This window comes from Pinus tabuliformis, chromosome 8 (genome assembly GCF_031772625.1).
Source record: "Pinus tabuliformis cultivar Carrire ecotype Pingquan chromosome 8, CPIR1, whole genome shotgun sequence".
Taxonomy (NCBI): domain Eukaryota; kingdom Viridiplantae; phylum Streptophyta; class Pinopsida; order Pinales; family Pinaceae; genus Pinus; species Pinus tabuliformis.
Window position 1 is genome coordinate 5,747,025 of NC_142294.1, and position 24,530 is coordinate 5,771,554.

Consider the following 24,530-nt stretch of genomic DNA (forward strand, 5'->3'; position numbering starts at 1 on the left):
ATCTCCCAAGCTCCAACCTGTATTTTCCAAGCACCAACTTGGTCTTTTGTGAGGCTTTGGCCTCTAGGGCACCAACCCTATCTTCTCAAGGCACCAACCTTACGTTTAGAGGCTCCAAACTCTAGGGCACCAACCCTTCTCTAATACAGGCTCCGACCTGGTTTCTTGAGGACAACGATCCTCTAGGACTCCAACCCTATCCTCTAAGGCACCAACCTTGTCTTTTCGAGGCTCCAACCTCTTGGGCTCCAACCCACTGCAATAATTCATCAAGATATGTTTGGTAGTAATTCACGGCTCCCAAAATCTTCTTCACCGAGCCCTATCAATCTTCAACTTCACTGTAGTCTTCCACTTTACATCATCAATGACAACCTTGTCATATAGAAGGTGTCACCATTGCTCTTCATCGCCCCCGAGAAATTTCTCCAAGTCACCTCATCATGACATTAGTTATGCATCATGATCTCCAATAATATTTTAAAGTTCATTTTCAAATTGTATTCACAATATGCTCCAAGGTGTCGTCAATGTGCTCAAAAATATATTCAAAACAATGTTCCTTCAAAAGTACTTCAAACCCAAAGCCCAATCAAGAAATGCACAATGTATTTAATTGATCCAAGGATAACCTTCAGGTCTTCAATCTAGATCCTTCTTCAAGGTCACTCCACAAGGCTTCAATCAAAGTCTCCAAATTCTAAAAGGTGTCTTCAACAATCCAAATTCTCAAGGTCTTCAATATTGTTGTTTAAAGGTTGCTCCAAATTCTAGTCATTGTCTAGCACCCAACTCTCCAACTAATGTATGCTCAATTAGTTTCAAAAGTAATCTTGACTATCCAATATTAGGCATGCTCCCAATTCACTGTATGTCTGAGCCACAACTAGAAGTCCTAGCCACTGGAGTCTATGAGATAACCAAGCAACTATCCAATCCAAATTTGTGAGATAATTGAGCCACTGTTTGAGGCTTGTCTAAAAGAATGTAATCTTGAGCTTGAAACTGAGGTTGCAACAAGCTCTCCTCAAGGTAGCTTCCCACAGATTGAGGTCTTCAAGTTTATTCACAACAAGAGTAAGCTATAGGATGTAGGTCTAATGTTTGGTGGATGCTCACCACAGACAAGTCTTGTTGCTTATCCAAGACTGCAATCTGGAAACCAACTGAGGTGTTGACAGAGCTTTTTGGCACTGGTTCAAGCTTCACATATCATCCGCTGAACTATCCAGTTGTCCATCACTTATCCGAGCTCCGAGTTTCCACAATTTCCTTTAAATAAATCACAAATGCAAAGTTTGCAAAGTTTCTGCAATTTTTTGAGGTCAGATCAAAGCTTCCAGGTCGACTGCCTTGCAAATTCGAGCCCCCTTAAGTGATTGTCCTGAAGTCCACAATTATCATAGTTGTAAAGTGTAGTATGAGTTTACATAGGTTTTGCCAATCTGAGTTGTGACTGTTCTCATGATTTATCTTTGGTCCGAGTTTCAAAATTTTGCGATGTAGTCTTAGCTTAACACTGAAATTCTTTCGAACAAAATTCTTGTTCTCCTCAGCCTCCTTCAGCTAGTTCACGAGATGTGAAATTCTACGCTATATTTTTATCTCTGATTTTATTTTCTGTGAAGAATAATCAAAAGAATCATATTCACATGTATATATATGTTTACTTGAAACGGTTTGAATGATGATATATGGAGACGACTTGTGAACGGTGGAGCCGACTTGGGTTTGTGGGGACCATCTAGGAGGTATGACCACTGAGATGCATGGTTAAGTTCTGGAGGCTTGAATAATACGATCATTTAAAATACACAACGTTCAACGTGTATTTCAATGTTATAAAGTTTTCACCCAACATAAAAGGCTTTTGGATATATATATGATCAGTTGGTAATTTAATTAGATTGTGTATAGGAAAGACTTCCTTTTTTTTTAATTCTTTTTGCTAATTGGTAAAGTGTAATGGGTTATGATATTATTATAAGATTTAAGTCAAGTGAATTTAGGATTTAGGATTTTATACTAGGGATTTTTTTTGTAAGGAAACTAGGATAGGATTTTTGTTATTTTATAAAGGTATGTATTTAGGATTAACGGTTTCATGAAGAATTAGGGTTTGAGGTTAGACTTATGGTTAGGGTTTCGCCTTATGGTTCTTTAACAAGCAAAGGAGGAATTCAACATTAGATAGACCTCAGGATTTTTACTTAGGGTTATAATTTCACACCTTAGGGTTTTCATGAGGTTCATCAATCACAAGAATATTTTCCATCTCCAATAAGGCCATATTGACATCAATGAAAACCTTGATTAATACATTTAACACTGGAACTTTCTCAATTTGATTGTCTTCAGTTTTTATGGTTCAGGAAGAGACATCTTCAGGAGGATTGGAAGCTTTCTTCCTTGGCTTTGCCATTTGTGTTCTAAGGACCAACCTTCAAGCTGATGGGCTTTGAGTGAAGGTACTAGCTCTAATTCCAATTGTTGGAAATACTGAGAGGGGGAGTGAATCAATATTTATTTCAATTGTTATCTTTACCAGTTAGATCAGTTATATTTAGAACACAAAATGAAAAATAATAGAATAAGTACTTTTATTAATTTCTTCTATACAATAAATCAAGTAAAATAATAATATAGGGATCCAACCCTAGATGAAGACTACAACCTTCAATCTCACAACTTCCAACCTATATTTTTCCAAGCACCAACTTGGACTTCCAAGGCTCCAACCTTGTCAATTTTGAGGCACCAACCTCAAGGGCTCCAACCCTATATCTGGTTCAAGCTTCGACCTGGTTTCTTGAGGACTCCAACCCTATCCTCCAAGGCACCAACCTTGTATTTTCGAGGCTCCAACCTCTTGGGCTCCAAGCCTCAGGTTTACTTTGTCAAGATGTATTTGGTTATACTTCACGACTCCCAATGTCTTCTTCAACAAGCCCTCTCAATCTTCAGTGATGCCTTCACTTAGTCTACACATCACATCATCAATGACAACCTTGTTCTTCACATGAAGGTATCACCATTGCTCTTCATCATACCCAAACAATTTCTTCAAGTCACCTCATGATGAATTCAATCATGCATCATGGTCTTCAATATTATCTCCAAGACCTTCAAGATGTCTTCAGTGAACAACCCAAGTCTTCAATATTCAATACTTCTCTTGCCCAAAAACTTCACTTCCTCACACAGGTCCAAGGTTGCAACAGGTACAGACCTAAATGTGTACACACTCCACAGGTCAAAGCTCCCCCGATGACTACAATACTCAAGCGCCATTGAGGTCAATCAAACCACCGTTTCAAGATGTCTACACAATGTTGTTCTAAGGCTTCTTCACGGCAAAACTTCTTTAATATATTTACTCACAAAACTCCAAGGGATCTTCAACTATGCATAGAGATGCTTCAATGAGGACTTCAATCAATATTTCAAAGGTTTATACAAAAGGTTTACAATGTCTTCAACAAGGTCCGTTATTTGATAAGTCTTCTTCTATTAGATATCATTTTGGGATTCAACTGCGTTAAGTAAGTAATTCATGTATGACCATTTCCATGAGAGGTAGTTGTAACTGACTAATTTCTCATGATTTTTGAATAGTTCACTTAACACTCATTGCATCGGGTGATGCTCACAAGGGTGAAGAATTAGGATTGAAACTAATGAAATGAATCACATAGCGTCAATCATCATTTTCGGCGATTGCACCCAGTAACCAGGACTTCCCGGGAGGTCACCCATCCCAGATCGCCTCTGGCTCAAGCATGTTTAATTGTGGAGTTTTCCCCACAATCAAGCCCACTTAGCTTGTTACCCCATTTGCAAAACCTTATCAAGTATTGTGCCTCGTGAACCATTCAAGAAGAGATCCCTTCACTCTTTTTGAATTTAAGTATTAGGGGGTTTACACAGTGCATTATATTAGATATCATTTTGGGATTCAACTTCATTAAGTAAGTCATTCATGTATGACCATTTCCATGACAGGTAGTCGTAACTGACTAATTTCTCATGATTTTTGAATAGTTCACTTAGCGCTCATTGCATCGGGTGATGCTCACAGGGGTGAAAAAGTGGGATTGAAACTAATGAAATGAATCACATAGCATCAATCATCACTTTTGGGGCTTGCACCTGGTAACCAGGACTTCCCGGGAAGTCACCCATCTCAGATCGCCTCTGGCTCAAGAGGGCTTAACTGTGGAGTTTTCCCCACAATCAAGCCCACCTAGCTTGCTACCCCGTTTGTAAAACCTTAACAAGTATTGTGCCTCATGAACCATTCAAGAAGAGATCCCTTCACTCTTTTTGAATTTAAGTATTAGGGGGTTTACGCAATGCATTATATTAGATATCATTTTGGGATTCAACTGTGTTAAGTAAGCCATTCATGTATGACCATTTCCATGAGAGGTAGTCATAACTGACTAATTTCTCATGATTTTTGAATAGTTCACTTAGCACTCATTGCATCAAGTGATGCTCACAGGAGTGAAGAAGTGGGATTGAAACTAATGAAATGAATCACATAATGTCAATCATCACTTTCGGGGTTTGTACCCAGTAACTAGGACTTCCTGGGAGGTCACCCATCCCAAATCGCCTCTGGCTCAAGCGCGCTTAACTATGGAGTTTTCCCCACAATCAAGCCCACTTAGCATGCTACCACATTTGCAAAACCTTAGCAAGTATTGTGCCTCATGAACCATTCAAGAAGAGATCCCTTCACTCTTTTTGAATTTAAGTATTAGGGGGTTTACGCAGTGCATTATATTAGATATCATTTTGGGATTCAACTTCGTTAAGTAAGTCATTCATGTATGACCATTTCCATGAGAGGTAGTCGTAACTGACTAATTTCTCATGATTTTTGAACAGTTCACTTAGAACTCATTGCATCGGGTGATGCTCACAAGGGTGAAGAAGTGGGATTGAAACTAATGAAATGAATCACATAGCGTCAATCATCACTTCCAGGGCTTGCACCTGGTAACCAGGACTTCCCGAGAGGTCACCCATCCCAGATCGCCTCTGGCTCAAGCACGCTTAACTGTGGAGTTTTCCCCATAATCAAGCCCACTTAGCTTGCTAGCCCATTTGCAAAACCTTAGCAAGTATTGTGTCTCATGAAGCATTCAAGAAGAGATCCCTTCAATCTTTTGGAATTTAAGTATTAGGGGGTTTACGCAATGCACTATATTAGATGTTATTTTGGGATTCAACTGCATTATGTAAGCCATTCATGTATGACCATTTCCATGAGAGGTAGTCGTAACTGTGTTATGAAACCAGCTCACAAAAAGATAGAAAAGAGAGATCCACGCCTTAGAATTCAGCCTCTTCGAGGGGGCAACCTCCTTTACATTACATAAATGAACAATTCTTCGATGATACAAATGACAAAACCTCCTTTCTATATATAGGAGTCTAAGGAGTCACAATATAATCCAGCCGACCTAACAATAATAATATAAAGCCACAAAAATAACAATAGAGGGATTCTATGGGGCACAGAAATAACAATATGGGGGTAATAGGGGCACAACAATATAAATAGGGGGTATAACTACAATAGTAATGGGGTAATCACTAGTATTATAGGGACCCAACATGCCCCTCTCCTTCAAAAAAGTGTTGTCCTCAACGCTTGAGCAGTTCTGGATACTTCTGCAGAAAATTCTCATCCTCCCATGTGGAATCTTCAGCGGATAAGTTCTTCCACTTGATAAGATACTCTGAAATTGATCGATTTCGTAGCTGTCGAGTTCTTGTTTCTGTGATTGCTTCTGGTTCCAATATAATTTTTCCTTCCTCGTCAAGTTCTAGCAATATTGTTTGAATTGGGAGCTTGTCACCTATAACCTTCTTTAAACATGAAACATGGAAAACTGGGTGCAATCGAGAAGCTGCAGGAAGCTCCAATTTGTATGCCATAGTACCAATCTTTTCCAACACCTTGTACGGACCATAATACTTTGGTGATAATTTATTATCCTTCTTAGCTTGCTTTAGGGACATTTGCTTATATGGTTGTAGCCGTAGGAATACCCAATCACCTACATCAAAACTTCTTTCACTGCGATGTTGATCTGCCTGTTGTTTCATTCTATTTTGTGCCAACACGAGGTTATCCTTTAAGAGTTGGAGGACTTGTTGTTGATGTTCGATGTGATGTTCCACTGCCTGAACCTTAGAATTTTCTCTTAAATATGATGTGATGGATGGTGGTTGATACCCATAAAGTGCCATAAATGGGGTCATTTTTGTTGTTGTATGGAAGGAAGTGTTATACCACCATTCAGCTAGAGGCAACCATTTGACCCATTGTGTCTGTTTATCAGATACAAAGCAACGAAGATATCCTTCCAAACATTTGTTTACTATCTCAGTTTGCCCATCAGATTGAGGATGATAAGATGAGCTATGAGCTAACTGAGTACCAAGACAAGAAAATAATTATGTCCAAAAATTTCCAGTGAAAATGGGATCTCTGTCACTTACAATAATCTTTGGGTTTCCATGTAGCTTTTGAACTGTTTCCATAAATGCAGTAGAAACTGTACTGGCTTTAAATGGATGTGATAATGCACAAAAGTGTGCATACTTGGTAAGTCTGTCAACTACCACCATGATGACACTCTTTCCCTCAGACTTGGGTAAACCTGTGATAAAATCCATTGAAACCTCCTCCCAACATTGGCTTGGAATGGATAAAGGTTGTAATAGACCTGGTGTCTTAATTGTTTCAACTTTATTTTGCTGGCAAACCAAACATTCCGCCACAAACTTTTGAATATCTGATTTAAGGCCATCCCAAAAAAATTCCTTCTTAACCCTGTGGTAAGTTTTTAAAAATCCTGAGTGCCCTCCTAAGGGAGAAGTGTGCAATTCCATAAGAATCTTTTGTTTTAGCTGGGAATTCTTACAGAGGTATTAGCGATCTTTGTACCATAACGAATCTTTTTGCCAGCTAAATGTATCAGAAGTACTGGAATCTTGTTGTAGCTTTTGAATAAGTGCCCACACTTCTTCATCGTTCTTCCATTCCTCCCTTGCTTCGTTTATCCAATCTAGTTGGATAATAGAAATGGCACACAACAATGCTTCCACATCCTCATCCTTTCTTGAGAGTGCATCTGCCACCACATTTTGCTTCCCTTTTTTGTAGATGATTTCAAAGTCATAACCCAACATCTTTGTGACCCACTTTTGTTGCTCTTCAGAGGATAATCTTTGTTCTAAAAAGTATTTAAGGCTATCATGATCCGTTTTTACCTTGAAGTGTCTTCCCATTAGGTAGGGTCGCCATTTCTTAAGTGCATGGAGTATTGCCAACATTTCCTTCTCATAAATAGCTTTGTTTAAAAACTTTCCCTTGATTGGACGACTTTCAAAAGCAATGGGTCTTTCATCTTGCATTAGAACAGCACCAATTCCATTTCCTGAAGCATCACATTCCACAATAAAGGTTTTTGTGAAGTCTGGCGTAGCTAAGACCGGTGCTTGGCACATTGCCTCTTTAAGATGTTCAAAGGCCTTTGTTGCTTCCGAAGTCCATGAAAATGAATCTTTCTTCAATAATGTTGTTAGAGGTGCTGCTATTCTCCCATAATTCTTAACAAACTTGCGATAATACCCTGTCAACCCAAGAAATCCTCGCAGATGCTTTATGGATGTGGGGATTTTCCATTCCTTAATGGCTTTAATTTTGCTAGGGTCTACCTTAACTCCTTCATGAGATACAATATGACCCAAATATTCCACCTCCTGGACTCCAAAGAAACATTTGGATCTTTTTGCATATAATTGTTTCTCCTCCAATAGTTGTAACACCCTGTCAACATGTTCAACATGATCCTTCCAAGACTTGTTGTAGATTAGTATATCATCAAAAAATACTAACACAAATTTTCTAAGGAATGGTTTGAAAATTGAATTCATCAAACCTTGAAATGTTGAAGGTGCATTGGTAAGGCCAAAAGGCATGACCAAAAATTCATAATGACCCTCATGAGTTCTAAATGCTGTTTTCGGAATGTCTTCAATCTTCATTCTAATTTGATGATATCCTGAACGAAGATCCAACTTGGTGAAGTAAATTGATCCATGCAATTCATCAATAACAGGAATGGGGAACTTATCTTTAATAGTGAGCTTGTTGAGCTCCCTATAATCTGGACACATGCGCCATGATCCATCCTTCTTGTGCACCAATACTACTGGAGCTGAGAAAGAACTTTGACTCGGTTGAATTATACCAGCCTCTAGCATTTCTGCAACCATACGTTCAATTTCACTTTTTTGGACATATGGATATCTGTACGGCCTGATGTTTGGAGGAACACTTCCTGGAATCAGATGAATAGCATGATCATGATCACGCATAGGTGGGAGACCTTTGGGAGTCTCAAATACCTTGGAATGATTGTCCAGGACTTTTTGGAGATCTGGAGAAATAGATGATTCCAATGTGGAAACATCTAGCGAACATAATTGTGCAATTACACCTCTTTGCTCCTTTTTTAGAAGCTTTGTCATGCCATTAGAGCTGATTATCTTTCCTGGTTTCCCTGCAATACCCCTTAATTCAACTTCCTTTCCTTCCACAGAAAATTTCATGAAAAGTTCTTGAAAATTAAAAGCTATTGTACCCAAGGATTGTAGCCATTGGACTCCTAGTACAACATCAGCACCTCCCATTGGAATGGAAAGCATTGGGCTAGTCAATACATATTCTCCCATGGATAGCTTGATATTATGGCACTTTCCAGAACAATTTATTGTTCCTCCATTTGCAATCATCACTTGACACTCTGGTGCTGGATATAGGAAGCAATTCAATTCTTTTGCTACCCTACAATGAATAAAATTGTGGGTGCTTCCTGAATCAATCAACACTATTACCTTTTTCTTCTTGATTTGTCCTTCTATCTTGATGGTTTGAGGAGTGGTAATTCCTGCCAATGCATTACAAGATATGGTCGATTTATTTGTTCTTCATCTAGGCTTTGTTCCTGGAATATATCCTCTTCTTTTGACCTTTCTTGCTCCTTTTCTTCTTCCTCTTCACAATCTATGTAGAATAATTTCTTCTCAGCACACTTATGACCTTTTGTGTATTTGCTATCACAATTGTAACAAAGCCCTTTTGCTCTTTTTTCTTCCAATTGTTGTGGTGTCAACCTTGTAGGTTGTGGAAGACTATGGGCAACAACACTTCCGTCTTTATAGTTGTGAACGGTATGCTTCCTAGTTGCCATAATTTTGCTTTCCATTTTTCTTGCTAACCTGAATGCCTTCTCTAATGAATCAGGTTCCCAAAGGCGCACATCATGTTGGATATTATCCTTTAAAGACCCTATGAACACATCAATCCTATGCTCCTCTGGAATATCTTTTACCCTTATGTTCAATTTTTGGAACTCATCAATGTGCTCCATTATTGAACCCTTTTGTTTGAGACTTATCAATTGGCTAAAAAAAGTGTTGCTTTTTGTATCCTCATAATGTGCTATCAATTCTTCCGTAAAAATTGCCCAAGTGATAAATTGTTTACGAGAACAAAGCCATTGATACCATACAAACTGATTTGGTTCCAAATATAAAGTTGCCATACGTACCTTTTGTGTGTTTTGCACATTATTGAGATCGAAGAATTGCTCCATCTGTAATATCCATGTGGCGGGATCCTTGCCATCAAACTTCCTCACATCGATTTTTGGAACATGGTGAGTCTTCGATCCAACATTAGAGTCTATGGAATCATGATTAACATTTCTTTTATTCTCATCATGAGTTTCCTTTACTACCTTTTCACCATTAGTGACCCTTTCATGTAGCAACTTCTTCAATTCATCCATCTTGTCATCCATGCCATCAATTTTAGCGTCCATGCCATCAATTTTAGCGTCAATCTTAGCTTCCATGCCATCCATCTTAGCTTCCATTCCCTTTATCTTAGATTCCACGCCATTTACCTTAGCTTCTGTTAGCTTTTGTGAGCGTGACATTTGTTGCACTTGTTCTTGTAATTTTGATATATCATGTAGCATTTCTTCCTCTTCTTCATGAGTCATGCTAGAGCTTTCAGGTTCCTTACTAGGTGTTTGCATTTTCTTTCCTCGGGGCATCAGTTACCGATAATAAAATTTTACTATGCCCTTTGAATTCCGTTAAACCAAGCTTACACAAAAATTTAAAAAAAAACTACACACCTTTTTTCACTTTATAGAAGCCTGATATTGAATCTGATGTATCTCTGTAATTTCGGATCATCCAATTCTGAAATTGCTACCTGCAGTAGCCTTCTGCGTCCTCTTTCCAATGCCACAAGTCTGAGCCAAATTGGGTTCTCCAAGGAAGAGTTATGTGAAATCTCCCACAGTGACTTGCTTTTATACTGGTTCAGTAGAGCGAACTTGTACGACGTGCCACGAGTCACTGTTTCAACTTTTGAATCTGAAACACACATACAAGAAACTACAGTCCGTCCTCTTTCTGTACCTTTTTATGAAATTTCAATCTGATCCTCAGAGAGAGAGTTATGACGATTTTCCCCAGGTCACCTGTTTTGAATTTAATTCAGGAGTCTGCAACAAGGCCAACTTCCTCAGATCATATCTCCGAAAATATCGTGCGAAACGCTCTGAAATTCGGACCCAAGGTTCAACGCCAATTATTCTCAAATGGGTTTTTTTTGCGACTTCTGAAACATCACAGAAAAAAAGTTATAGCGAAAATGCCACGATGACCTGTTTGGAGCAGCGAAACCCTAGAATCCAAAGCTCTGATACCAAATGTTATGAAACCAGCTCACAAAAAGATAGAAAAGAGAGATCAACGCCTTAGAATTCAGCCTCTTCGAGGGGGCAACCTCCTTTACATTACATAAATGAACAATTCTTCGATGATACAAATGACAAAACCTCCTTTCTATATATAGGAGTCTAAGGAGTCACAATATAATCCAGCCGACCTAACAATAATAATATAAAGCCACAAAAATAACAATAGAGGGATTCTATGGGGCACAGAAATAACAATATGGGGGTAATAGGGGCACAACAATATAAATAGGGGGTATAACTACAATAGTAATGGGGTAATCACTAGTATTATAGGGACCCAACAAACTGACTAATTTCTCATGATTTTTTAATAGTTCACTTAGCACTCATTGCATCGGGTGATGCTCACATGGGTGAAGAAGTGGGATTGAAACTAATGAAATGAATCACATAGCGTCAATCATCACTTCTGGGGCTTGCACCCGGTAACCAGGACTTCCCGGGAGGTCACCCATCCCAGATCGCCTATGGCTCAAGCGCGCTTAACTATGGAATTTTCCCCACAATCAAGCCCACTTAGCTTGCTACCCCATTTGCAAAACCTTAGCAAGTATTGTGCCTCATGAACCATTCAAGAAGAGATCCCTTCACTCTTTTTGAATTTAAGTATTAGGGGGTTTACGCAATGCATTATATTACATATCATTTTGGGATTCAATTGCATTAAGTAAGTCATTCATGCATGATCATTTCCATGAGAGGTAGTCGTAACTAACTAATTTCTCATGATTTTTGAATAGCTCACTTAGCACTCATTGCATCGGGTGATGCTCACAAGTCTGAAGAAGTGGGATTGAAACTAATGAAATGAATCACATAGTGTCAATCATCACTTCCGGGGCTTGCACCCGGTAACCAGGACTTCCCGAGATGTCACCCATCCCAAATCGCCTATGGCTCAAGCGCGCTTAACTGTGGAATTTTCCCCACAATCAATCCCACTTAGCTTGCTACCCCATTTGCAAAACCTTAGCAAGTATTGTGCCTCATGAACCATTCAAGAATAGATCCTTCACTCTTTTTGAATTTAAGTATTAGGGGGTTTATGCAGTGCATTATATTAGATATCATTTTGGGATTGAACTGCGTTAAGTAAGTCATTCATGTATGACCATTTCCATGAGAGGTAGTCGTAACTGAGTAATTTCTCATGATTTTTGAATAGTTCACTTAGCACTCATTGCATTGGGTGATGCTCATAGGGGTGAAGAAGTGGGATTGAAACTAATGAAATGAATCGCATAGCATCAATCATCACTTCCAGGGCTTGCACCCGGTAACCGGGACTTCCTGGGAGGTCACCCATCCCAGATTGCCTCTGCCTCAAGCGCGCTTAATTATGGGGTTTTCCCCACAATCAAGCCCACTTAGCTTGCTACCCCATTTGCAAAACCTTAGCAAGTATTTTGCTTCGTGAACCATTCAAGAAGAGATCCCTTCACTCTTTTTGAATTTAAGTATTAGGGGGTTTACGCGGTGCATTTCTTCATACTTTCACCCACCATAGGCCTACTATAAATGTCATCACAAGTCTCTAATAATAGGTTAAAATATCTTCTTGCTAATCCAGATATCAGTGGATCGAGGTTCTGTGCTAGATTTGTATCCTATTCTGAGCTCCTGTGGAGAAATATTACAACAGGTATGATCCACAAAAATACTCCAATTTTGTGCCACAAGAAGGTTACATAGTAATGATGGCGGGTCCGAGTTTTGTGCAAGAAATCTGACCTTGAACACAAGACTATCCTAAAAAGGAATCTGCCCAAAAAAAAAAACCTGCTCCTCGACTTCATGTAGTCTTGGTATGGGGTTGCAACATGAAAAACAATGTCTATAGTATTTAAAAGGTTCCTTTAGCTGCTTCAGTTGTCAATTTCTAACCCAAAGTTTATTCTTTTTTATCTCCTCGGCCTTGTTTCTCTTTATGTACCTTATCTCTGAATTAATCACCGAAATCATAGTTAAAATGAGGTGTTAGACATCATATTTATATAGGATTTCACCTTGAACTGAAGGGACATGTCTATCTGGAGGTAGGCCGACATGAATGGTTGCTCATAGGTCGGCTAACTTTAAATTTATATTTTTCTAACTTGAAGATTCATTTTCTCTTTAACTATCGGTAGTTTGAGGGCGAGTGAGGGTTTGTTAGAAAGAGGAAAAAATCCACTTTAAGATGGTCTAGATCCCATTGAGAAAAGATGCCTCTCAGGTGGAAATTTTTTTTTCTTTGTGACTATCCTTAAATTTTATGCATAAAAAGTTTGGAACAGCATGAGGAATGTTTGGGGCAGTATCACTTCTCCATTTTTTGGCTTCTTCATCATCATAGGATGATGTAGGACATCCACGTCATCATGATAGTGTCCAGCAATGAGTGTATCCTTCACGTCATCACATAATGGTGTAAAGATATGTTATAGTGCAACATCATTAGGAGAACTCCAAAATAATATTCCAACCCTCAAATGATCTCCAACCATGTCACCACCATCAAGTGTATGACATCATCAAGTATCATCAAGCGTGGCCATCCTTCAAGAGTCAGACATCATTAAGTGTATGACTCCATATGTCATTAAGAGTTAAGGTCTAAATCATCAAGTGCATGCAACATTAGATCAAGGACTTCTTAGGACTTATTTCTTTAGCAGTTTGACTTCTTCGTGACTTGACCTCTTCATTGATGGTATCTTGTCAACCAAGAGTCATGACATTATCATCTAGGCATCTCAAGAATATTGACATCTTGGTCAATGCCATATTGACATCAATGACAACCTTGATTAACAATCTCCCTGTTTTTCATTGATGGAAATATTCTTGCCCTTCCAACATTCTCTCCCCCTTTGACATCAATGGCAAATGGGGTGCCTAAGTACTCCCTCTGTCAAGCTGCTTCTTTTCTTCATGAATAGTAGTTCTTAATAGGTATGTTAATCCCCCTGTCATGGTGCTCTTCTTTCTGGAAATGTGGTCCATCATAGATGTGTATACATTTCTTCATGTAATGAACCAACTCCCCCAGTTTGCACGAACTCCTCTACCTCAATAAAGATTACTTTCTTAGTGATCAAATGGAAGAGATCCTCAACAATAGTCCATCAGATGAGTAAGGGGACATGTTCTTCAATGGAGTTGCTTCCGGGAGATGATCTATCAAAATTGTCCATGTGTGACTCATCAAGGGTTTTATAGGGCTCTTCTTAGATAACTTCTGCAAGAATTATTATGAATCATAAGCTCCCCCTAATAGTATGCATGGTCTCCTTTTTGGCATAATTTTATCATCAAAATTTGGAATATCATATCTACCAAAGATGCCTTTATCAAATTAACAACATGTGTTGTTGGCTTGAGTGTTCAAGAGACTTTCAGGTCCAATTTTCTTCCTTCTCTATACTTGAGTGACTTTATTTTATGTCTTGGTTGTCATAGTTTTAGCTTGTGTAGGGGCCCAAGTCAAGTTACAATCACGCATCATACTTCCAATGTTATGGCAATTGAAGCACTCCATATTGTTTATGAATGAGTAATCATGAATTCTTCTTGCAAAATTGTTTCTAGGAGATTGACGGGGACCATTATATTTGTCTTTGTAATATGCCCTACAATCTTTTGCCATGTGCCCAAAGTTTGTACAAGAATAGCAATAACCAAGAAATATACTTTGGTACCTAGGAGATTAAGGTTTCCTTGATGTAATTTTGAAGTCTTTTGCCTTGGGATTCTTTAACGATATCAATTTCCTTTTGTATTCCTGACACCATCTATAAATCTCCTTGGAGTAGTATTTCTTCCATAGTTGTCTTGACTCTTCTCCTTGCCTTTGCTGGAACTAGGAGCATCACCATTTCATCCAGACTTCCTCACATCCTTGTTGTTTAAAGCATTAGGTTTTTCATCATTCTTGCTTGCAGATTCACCTGCGTAGCCAAGACCTGATTTATCAAGGGGAGACATTTGATGACTTAGGATGTCATCTAGGATTTGAGAACTTTTCAAGTTCTTATTCAGCAAGTCAACTTCCTTTTTAAGAAAGATAGTTTATTCCTTCATTTTCTTGCATTCTTCATCCTTCTTTGATAGTATGATCTCCATTTCTTCCTTCCTCTCGGTTGCTTCACATGATTGGGCCTTACGAGAAGTGATTTCTAATCTTAACTTGGTGATGCCATCATCCTTTACTTCTAGTTGGCATGTCATGGTGTTTCTCTCCTTTTATGCTTCATCAACTTGTCCTTCTATGAATGCCAAGATTCCACCACGTTCTCAGCTCCTTGCGCTTGCTTCCTTGCTTCTTCTAGTTGAGATCTAAGGGAGGAGACCTCTTCCTTGTATTGACCAATCTTTGCTTCAAGTTTGTTTAAACTCTTGAGTCTTTGTTCAAGGTGACTTGACAAAGTTTCTTCCCTTTTCTTTGCCTTATCCAATTGATTTGTCATGGATATGACTTCTTCATGATGCTTTCTTTTTTTTTGATGAAATTCCTCCTTAAGCCTAGTGAGCTCCTCATCTCTTTCTTGTACTTGAAGCTTGAAAAGGTTAAATTCCTTGTATTTTCATAGTCACCATCTTGCGCTTTTTCTTAAGTTCCTCATTTTCATTTTTCAATTTGTTAATATCTTCCATGGAAGCTATAAGTTTAGTCAGGATATCTTCTTCAAAGCCTTCTTTGCTTTCTTCTTCTTCTAGGTCTTCATTGGCCTTGATGTCATCATTCTTATTTTTAGCTTCCTTTATGGGTTTTGGATTTCCTTCTTGCTTTCCATCATCTTCTTGACTAGAGGTCATCCCTCAATGCTCCTTTTGAGTGAAGGTCATGAAGTTTGTCCCATATATCTTTTGCTGAAGATTTTTTTCCAAATTGGTCTTTATAGAATTTGGTAGCCCATTCAAAATTGTATTCATTGCTCTTGTATTGTACTCCTTGGATTCCTCGCCCATCGTGCTATCAATAATCACTTATTCCCATACTCCAATGCCTTGAGCCATTAAGAAATTTCTCGTTATTACCTTCCATACATCAAAGTTTCCATTGAACACTAGAACTTTCTCAATTTGATTGTCTGTAGTTTTCATGGTTGAGGAAGACACATCTTTAGGAGGATTGGAGGCTTTCTTCCTTGGCTTTTCCATTTGTGCCATGGGGATCAACCTTCAAGCTGCTAGGCTTTGAGTGAAGGTATTGACTCTCATTCCAATTTTTGGAAATACTAAGAGGGGGGATGAATCATTATTTCTTTTCAATTATTATATTTACGAGTTAGATCACTTATATTTAGAACACAAAATGAACAATAATAGAATAAATACTTTTATTACTTTCTTCTTTACAATAAATCGAGTACAATAATAGTATAGGGCTCCAACCCTAGATGAAGACTCCATTATTCAATATCACAGGCTCCAACCTGTATTTTTCCAAGCACCGACTTGGACTTCCAAGGCTCCAACCTTGTCAATTTTGAGGCACCAACCTCAAGGGTTCCAGCCCTATATCTGGTTCAGGCTCCGACCTGGTTTCTCGAGGACTCTTATCCTCTAGGGCTCCAACCCTATTCTCCAAGGTACCAACCTCGTCTTTTTGAGGCTCCATCCTCTTGGGCTCCAACCGTCAGGTTTACTTTGTGAAGATGTATTTGGTTATACTTCACGACTCCCAATGTCTTCTTAAACAAGCCCTGTCAATATTCAGCTATGCCTTCACTTAGTCTCCACATCACATTATTAATGGCAACCTTGTTTTTCACATGAAGGTTTCACCATTGCTCTTCATCATACCCAAATAATTTCTTCAAGTCACCTCATGAAGAATTCAATCATGCATCATGGTCTTCAATATTATCTCCAAGACCTTCAAGATGTCTTCAATGAACAACCCAAGTCTTCATTGTTCAATACTTCTCTTGCCCAAAAACTTCACTTCCTCACACAGGTCCAAGGCTGCAACAGGTAGAGGCCTAAATGTGTACACACTCCATAGGTCAAAGCTCCTCTGGTGACTACAATACTCAAGCTCCACTGAGGTCAATCAAACCACTGTTTCAAGATGTCTACACAATGCTGCTCTAAGGCTTCTTCACGAAAAACTTCTTTAATATATTTGCTCAACAAACTCCAAGGGATCTTCAACTATGCTTAGAGATGCTTCAATGAGGCCTTCAATCAATATTTCAAAGGTTTATACAAAAGGTTTATAATGTCTTCAATAAGGACATCACAAGGTCTGTTCTTTGACAAGTCTTCTTCAATGTTTCTTCACACTTTCACCCACCATAGACCTACTATAAATGTCATCACAAGTCTCTAATAACAAGTTTAAAATATCTTGTTGTTGCTCCATATATCAATGGAAAAAGGTTCTATGCTAGATTTGTAGCCTATTTCAACCTCCTGTGGAGAAATATTACAATAGGTCTGATCCACAAAAATGCTCCAATTTTGTGCCACAACAAGGTTACATAGTAATGATGGCAGGTCTGAGTTCTGTGCAAGAAATCCAACCTTTAACACAAGACTGTCCTAAAAAAGAATCTGCCCAAAAACAACATTTTCCTGCTCCTCGACTTCCTGTAGTCTTGGTTTGAGGCTGCAACATGAAAAACAAGGTTTGTAGTCTTTAAAAGGTTCCTGTAGCTGCTTCAGTTGTCAATTTATAACCCAAATTGTATTCTTTTTTATCTCCTCGACCTTGTTTCTCTTTCTATACCTTATCTCTAAATTAATCACTGAAATATTAGTAAAAATGAGGTGATAGTGTTGGGTCCCTATAATACTAGTGATTACCCCATTACTATTGTAGTTATACCCCTTATTTACATTGTTGTGCCCCTATTACCCCCATGTTGTTATTTCTGTGCCCCATAGAATCCCTCTATTGTTATTTTTGTGGCTTTATATTATTATTGTTAGGTCGGCTGGATTATATTGTGACTCCTTAGACTCCTATATATAGAAAGGAGGTTTTGTCATTTGTATCATCCAAGAATTGTTCATTTATGTAATGTAAAGGAGGTTGCCCCCTTGAAGAGGCTGAATTCTAAGGCGTGGATCTCTCTTTTCTATCTTTTTGTGAGCTGGTTTCATAACATTTGGTATCAGAGCTTTGGATTCTAGGGTTTCGCTGCTCCAAACAGGTCATCGTGGCATTTTCAGTATAACTTTTTTTCTGTGACGTTTCAGAAGTTGCAAAAAAAACCCATTTGATAAGAAATCGCGCTGAACATTGGGTCCGAATTTCAGAGCTTTTCGCGCGATATTTGCGGAGATATGATCTGAGGAAGTTTGTCTTTCTGCAGACTCCTGAATTACATTCAAAACAGGTGACCTGGGGAAAATCGTCATAACTTTCTCTCTGGGGATCGGATTGAAATTTTGTAAGAAGGTACAGAAACAGGACGGACTTTAGTTTCTTGTATGCATGTTTCAGATTCAAAGGTTGAAACAGTGACTCGTGGCACGTCGTACAAGTTCGCTCTACTGAACTAGTCTAAAAGCAAGTCACTGTGGGAGATTTCACATAACTCTTCCTTGGAGAATCCAATTTGGGTCAGACTTGTGGCATTGGAAAGAGGACACAGAAGGCTACTACAGATCGCAATTTCAGAACTGGATGATCCGAAATTACAGAGATACATCAGATTCAATATCAGGCTTCTATAAAGTGAAAAAAAGGTGTGTAGTTTTTTTTTAAATTTTTGTGTAAGCTTGGTTTAACAGAATTCAAAGGGCATAGTAAAGAATTATTATCGGAAACTGATGCCCCGAGGAAAGAAAATGCAAACACCTAGTAAGGAACCTGAAAGCTCTAGCATGACTCATGAAGAAGAGGAAGAAATGCAACATGATAAATCAAAATTACAAGACCAAGTGCAACAACTGTCCCTTGCACAAAAAGGAACAGAATCTAAGATGGATGGTTTAAAGAAAGACGTAGAAGCTAAGATGGATTGTTTAAAGAAAGGTGTAGAAGCTAATATGAATGACGTGGAAGCTAAGATGGATGATTTGAAGATAGATTTGAAGACAGACATGGAAGAATTGAAGATAAATATGAATAAGTTGCTACAAGAAAGGGTCACTAATGGTGAAAGGGTAGTAAAGGAAACTTTTTTTAGCCAATTGATAAGTCTCAAACAAAAGGGTTCAGTAATGGAGCACATTGAGGAGTTCCAAAAATTGAACATAAGGGTAAAAGATATTCCAGAGGAGCATAGGATTGATGTGTTCATAGGGTCTTTAAAGGATAATATCCAACATGATGTTCGCCTTTGGGAACCTGATTCATTAGAGAAGGCATTCAGGTTAGCAAGAAAAATGGAAAGCAAAATTATGGCAACCAGGAAGCATACCACTCACAACTATAAAGACGGAAGTGTTGTTGCCCCTAGTCTTCCACAACCTATAAGGTTGACACCACAACAATTGGAAGAAAAAAGAGCAAAAGGGTTTTGTTACAGTTGTGATAGCAAATACACTAAAGGTCATAAGTGTGCTGAGAAGAAATTATTCTACATAGATTGTGAAGAGGAAGAAGAAAAGGAGCAAGAAAGGTCAAAAGAAGAAGATATACTCCAGGAACAAAGCCTAGATGAAGAAAAAATAAATCCGACCATATCTTGTAATGCATTGGTGGGAATTATCACTCCTCAAACCATCAAGATAGAAGGACAAATCAAGAAGAAAAAGGTAATAGTGTTGATTGATTCAGGAAGCACCCACAATTTTATTCATTGTAGGGTTGCAAAAGAATTGAATTGCTTCCTATATCCAGCATCAGAGTGTCAAGTGATGATTGCAAATGGAGGAACAATAAATTGCTCTGGAAGGTGCCATAATATCAAGCTATCCATGGGAGAATATGTATTGACTAGCCCAATGCTTTCCATTCCAATGGGAGGTGCTGATGTTGTACTAGGAGTCCAATGGCTACAATCCTTGGGTACAATAGCTTTTAATTTTCAAGAACTTTTCATCAAATTTTCTACGGAAGGAAAGGAAGTTGAATTAAGGGGTATTGCAGGGAAACCAGGAAAAGATAATCAGCTCTAATGGTATGACAAAGCTTCTAAAAAAGGAGCTAAGAGGTGTAATTGCACAATTATGTTCGCTAGATGTTTCCACATCAGAATCATCTATTTCTCCAGATCTCCAAAAAGTCCTGGACAATCATTCCAAGGTATTTGAGACTCCCAAAGGTCTCCCACCTATGTGTGATCATGATCATGCTATTCATCTGATTCCAGGAAGTGTTCCTCCAAACATCAGGCCGTACAGATATCCCTATGTCCAAAAAAGTGAAATTGAACATATGGTTGCAGAAATGCTAGAGGCTAGTACAATTCAACCAAGTCAAAGTTCTTTCACTGCTCCAGTAGTATTGGTGCACAAGAAGGATGGATCATGGCGCATGTGTCCGAATTATAGGGAGATCAACAAGCTCACTATTAAAGATAAGTTCCCCATTCCTGTCATTGATGAATTACTGGATGAATTGCATGGATCAATTTACTTCACCAAGTTGGATCTTCGTTCGGGATATCATCAAATCAGAATGAAGATTGAAGACATTCCAAAAACGGCATTTAGAACTCATGAGGGTCATTATGAATTTTTGGTCATGCCTTTTGGCCTTGCTAATGCACCTTCAACATTTCAAGGTTTGATGAATTCAATTTTCAAACCATTCCTTAGAAAATTTGTGTTAGTATTTTTTGATGATATAATAATCTACAGCAAGTCTTGGAAGGATCATGTTGAACATGTTGACAGGGTGCTACAACTATTGGAGGAGAAACAATTATATGCAAAAAGATCCAAATGTTTCTTTGGAGTCCAGGAGGTGGAATATTTGGGTCATATTGTATCTCATGAAGGAGTTAAGGTAGACCCTAGCAAAATTAAAGCCATTAAGGAATGGAAAATTCCCACATCCATAAAGCATCTGCGAGGATTTCTTGGGTTGACAGGGTATTATCGCAAGTTTGTTAAGAATTATGGGAGAATAGCAGCACCTCTAACAACATTATTGAAGAAAGATGCATTTTCATGGACTCCGGAAGCAACAAAGGCCTTTGAACATCTTAAAGAGGCAATGTGCCAAGCACCGGTCTTAGCTACACAGGACTTCACAAAAACCTTTATTGTGGAATGTGATGCTTCAGGAAATGGAATTGGTGCTGTTCTAATGCAAGATGAAAGACCCATTGCTTTTGAAAGTCGTCCAATCAAGGGAAAGTTTTTAAGCAAAGCTATTTATGAGAAGGAAATGTTGGCAATACTCCATGCACTTAAGAAATGGCGACCCTACCTAATGGGAAGACACTTCAAGGTAAAAACAGATCATGATAGCCTTAAATACTTTTTAGAACAAAGATTATCCTCTGAAGAGCAACAAAAGTGGGTCACAAAGATGTTGGGTTATGACTTTGAAATCATCTACAAAAAAGGGAAGCAAAATGTGGTGGCAGATGCACTCTCAAGAAAGGATGAGGATGTGGAAGCATTGTTGTGCGCCATTTCTATTATCCAACCAGATTGGATAAACGAAGCAAGGGAGGAATGGAAGAATGATGAAGAAGTGTGGGCACTTATTCGAAAGCTACAACAAGATTCCAGTACGTCTGATACATTTAGCTGGCAAAATGATTCATTATGGTACAAAGATCGCTTATACCTCTGTAAGAATTCCCAGCTAAAACAAAAGATTCTTATGGAATTGCACACTTCTCCCTTAGGAGGGCACTCAGGATTTTTAAAAACTTACCACAGGGTTAAGAAGGAATTTTTTTGGGATGGCCTTAAATCAGATATTCAAAAGTTTGTGGCGGAATGTTTGGTTTGCCAACAAAATAAAGTTGAAACAATTAAGACACCGGGTCTATTACAACCTTTATCCATTACAAGCCAACGTTGGGAGGAGGTTTCAATGGATTTTATCACAGGTTTACCCAAGTCTGAGGGAAAGAGTGTCATCATGGTGGTAGTTGACAGACTTACCAAGTATGCACACTTTTGTGCATTATCACATCCATTTAAAGCCAGTACATTTTTTACTGCATTTATGGAAACAATTCAAAAGATACATGGAAACCCAAAGATTATTGTAAGTGACAGAGATCCCATTTTCATTGGAAATTTTTGGACAGAATTATTTTCTTGTCTTGGTACTCAGTTAGCTCATAGCTCATCTTATCATCCTCAATCTGATGGGCAAACTGAGATAGTAAACAAATGTTTGGAAGGATATCTTCGTTGCTTTGTATCTGATAAACAGACACAATGGGTCAAATGGTTGCCTCAGGCTGAATGGTGGTATAACACTTCCTTCCATACAGCAACAAAAATGACCCCATTTATGGCACTTTATGGGTATCAACCACCATCCATCACATCATATTTAAGAGAAAATTCTAAGGTTCAGGCAGTGGAACATCACATCGAACATCAACAACAAATCCTCCAACTCTTAAAGGATAACATCGTGTTGGCACAAAATAGAATGAAACAACAGGCAGATCAACATCACAGTGAAAGAAGTTTTGATGTAGGTGATTGGGTATTCCTACGGCTACAACCATATAAGCAAATGTCCCTAAAGCAAGCTAAGAAGGACAATAAATTATCACCAAAGTATTATGGTCCGTACAAGGTGTTGCAAAAGATTGGTACTGTGGCATACAAATTGGAGCTTCCTGCAGCTTCTCGATTGCACCCAGTTTTCCATGTTTCGTGTTTAAAGAAAGTTATAGGCGAAAAGCTCCCAGTTCAAACAATATTGCCAAAACTTGACGAGGAAGGAAAAATTATATTGGAACCGGAAGCAGTCACAGAAACAAGAACTCGACAGCTACGAAATCGATCAATTTCAGAGTATCTTATCAAGTGGAAGAACTTATCGACTGAAGATTCCACATGGGAGGATGAGAATTTTATGCAGAAGTATCAAGAACTACTCAAGCGTTGAGGACAACACTTTTTTGAAGGAGAGGGGCATGTTGGGTCCCTATAATACTAGTGATTACCCCATTACTATTGTAGTTATACCCCTTATTTATATTGTTGTGCCCCTATTACCCCCATGTTGTTATTTCTGTGCCCCATAGAATCCCTCTACTGTTATTTTTGTGGCTTTATATTATTATTGTTAGGTCGGTTGTGTTAGCGCTTGAAACTTCACCTCAGGCTGAGAAAGGTAAACCTCAAGGCTACATCAAACCATTCAGCCTCGTAGCTAGCCCTACGGGGCAGGAGAAGGCTCTCTCTGGTCAGTCTCGGTAGATCTTCAATGGGATGAGATGAACAACAAGGTAACACTGATATTAGGCTAGTAAATTGATAAAAAAGGTTGATTTGGGGGTTTTTGGGGTTTTTGGTGGCAAATTGAGGAATTGCAATTTTGGGTGCGGGGATTGGACACAATTTCTGCAGGGGGTTCCTTGGGGCGAGGTAGGAAACAGTATTGATGCCTTAAACTGAGATGGATGATCAAGAATGAAAGATGAGGAGCTAAAGAGAGCAAACACTGACTTTGAATTCCCTTTAGACAGTAGAAAACATTGAAATTAAACAAATTTAAAAGCAGAGCATGGCTAGCATGAATTCATACTTTAACACTTCATTTGTTTAATGTGCAGCAGTAAAGGAAAGGAAATGATTCACATAACAAAGCTTACAAGAACATTGACAAACACACCATCAACACAAGAGTCCACAAGAATCCCAAAGATGACTGCAAAACCCTGGTATTCCTTAGCCAAAAATTGCAGAGATACAGTGAAAATATACAATGATAGCTTCTCCCTCAAGAGTCCAACCATGAAAATGAGCAAGAAAGTACATAATATAGATGATCTAACCTCTTTCCCTGCCTCCATGGGTCGAGCTCACTATCCTAGGAGCTGTTTGAACCACTTCTAAACTAAGCACTACAAAATAGGCAGTCAAAACAACTTGCCTCTATAAACTTGGAAACCAGTTCATACATTCAATTTTTACCCTTTACATGAAAGAAAATTCTAGAAGAGTTAAACAAGAGTAAAAGTATCCAAAAAGTGTCACAATTACATCCAAGAGGACCACCATCCACCTCAAAAAGTCAAACTGGAGCCAAACTGCGTTTTCTGGGCTGAACTGGTCAAATCTGGCAAAGTTTCCTCAACGGGTCGCGCACATTTCCTCAACGGGTCGCGCACTTTGGAGCTCTGTTTGGAGGCCTTCCCTGTGTCAGAATTGGGTGCAGGATAGCTCGATGGAAAGGTATCTGGGTCTACTTTCCAACCCAACTAGAATTTTTGGATTTGGAGGTCATTTTCCCAGTCAAAAGTCAATTCTCCCAAGACTGCTTCTGCAACTCAAAAAAAGGGCAGAAAGTCAAATTTTGCCTGTATTTTGACCTTCTAGAGGCCCAAATCCCCATAAAAACTCAAATCCATCCATAGGCATGTGTAACTTTGGATGAAAAATCTAGAAATTTTGAGTTTTTGCAAAACGGAGCTACGATGACAAAGGGTCTCACCAGGGGTGAGACCCGTTGAGAAGCCAAAACCTGTAAATTTCCAAAAAATACCAAAATTACCCAAAATTCTCAAAAAAATTTGGGATTTGTGCTGTAGCTGATGCTAGTGAGTGCCATGATCTTTGAGGGATGCCTCAGCCAAGATA